This window comes from Nicotiana attenuata, unplaced genomic scaffold, assembly GCF_001879085.1.
Source record: "Nicotiana attenuata strain UT unplaced genomic scaffold, NIATTr2, whole genome shotgun sequence".
Classification (NCBI taxonomy): domain Eukaryota; kingdom Viridiplantae; phylum Streptophyta; class Magnoliopsida; order Solanales; family Solanaceae; genus Nicotiana; species Nicotiana attenuata.
Window position 1 is genome coordinate 36,612 of NW_017675552.1, and position 2,032 is coordinate 38,643.

Consider the following 2,032-nt stretch of genomic DNA (forward strand, 5'->3'; position numbering starts at 1 on the left):
ACGACTGATAAGCTCGGCGCCAATGCAAGTCTATAAGCCACCTCTCCTTTCGATCAATAATCTCAAACGGACCAATGAACCTAGGGCTAAGCTTTCCCTTCTTCCCAAATCTCATCACACCCTTCATAGGCGACATTCGAAGCAATACCCGCTCACCGACCATGAAAGCCAAATCTCGAACCTTGCGGTCGGCATAAATCTTTTGCCTGGACTGAGTTGTACGAAGCCTGTCCTGAATGATCCTGACCTTGTCCAAGGCATCTTGGACCAAATCCGTGCACAACAATTGAGCCTCTCCCGGCTCAAACCATCCAACCGGCGACCGACACCGCCTACCATAGAAAGCCTCATAAGGAGCCATCTAGATACTCGACTGGTAGCTGTAGTTGTAGGAAAACTCTGCTAAAGGCAAAAATTGATCCCACAAGCCTCCAAAGTCAATGACAAAGGCTCGGAGCATATCCTCCAAAATCTGAATAGTCCGCTCGGACTGCCCGTCCGTCTGAGGATAAAACGTTGTGCTCAACTCAACCCGTGTTCCCAACTCTCGATGAACTGCTCTCCAGAAATATGAGGTAAACTGCGTACCTCGATCCGAAATGATAGACACGGGCACACCATAAAGACGAACAATCTCCCGAATATAGATCTCAGCTAACCGTTCGAAAGAATAGGAGACTGCCACAGGAATTGAATGCGCTGACTTGGTCAGCCTATCAACAATGACCCACACTGCATCGAACTTCTTCGGCTACCACACCCGGCTGAACTGCTCCAACTGGCGGAACTACTGGAGTCTAAAACTGGGGAGCTACCTTCTCCAGAGTGCGACTAGCAAGAGTCTGGGCTCCTCCTCCAGCCTGAGAGACGACTGGTGCTACAGGAAGCAAGCCTGCCCGGGTGACACTCTCCATAAGGCCCACTAGACGGACCAGAGCATCCTGGAGAACTGGGGTGGCAATAAACCCCTCTGGGACCTGAGCTGGGCCGACCGGATTTGCTGGGGCCGGAACCTCATCATCAACATCAACCTAAGGCTCCGCTGCTGGTGTTGCTGCTCTGGGCGGAGCTTTGCCCCTACCTCGACCTCAAGCACGGCCTCGGCCTCTGCCCCTCGTGGGAGCTACTGCTGGGGGCTCGGCTGCCGATCGGCGGATGAGGAAGCGCATGTTCTCGACATCTGCGAGAGAACATAATAGAAATTCAATCAGCATTGAGAAACCAAACCGTACGACAGGAGAGAAAAGATGTGAGATTTTCCTAACTCTGTAGCCTCTGGGGGATAAATATAGACGTCTCCGTACCGATCCCTCAGACTCTACTAAGCTTGTCTGTGAACTGTGAGACCCATGTAACCTAGAGCTCTGATACTAACTTAACACGACCCGGATTTCCCACCCTCGGGAGTCGTGATGGCACCTACTAATGTGAGCTAGGTAAGCCAATTCTTTGAAACTAATTACTTCATTATCCATTTATTCCTTTTTATCAAACACAAAGCGATAACGTATAAAAAACGGGAAGTTAAATTAAGCATAAGAAAATAATGAAATGAAATATCGGGAATCTATGTCTATTACAATTACTCAAGCCTTAACCACCCAAAACCTGGTGTCACAGTATCACAGACAGTCTAAGATTCACTACACACAAAGTCTGAAGAAATAACAGTACACTGTTTCTGAAATAAGGAAAATGAAACAGGGAATAGAAGATAGAGGAGACGCTAGGGCCTACGGACGCCTGTAGGTCTACCTTGGATCTACGTGTGGACTGAAGGTAGCCAACTGATCTACTGTCCGAAGTCAATAGCACTGGGATCTGCACAAAAGAGTGCAGAGTGTAGCATCAGCACAACTGACCCCATGTGCTGGGTAATGGCCTAGCCTAACCTCGGCAAGGTNACTAGAACCAGACTACCACATAAACCTGTGCAGTTCAAATATATATATATAGCGAAAAAGAAATACAGAAGTAAAAAAGTAAAGATGGGAGGGGGAAACATGCTTCGGGGAATAACAGGTAAAAACAG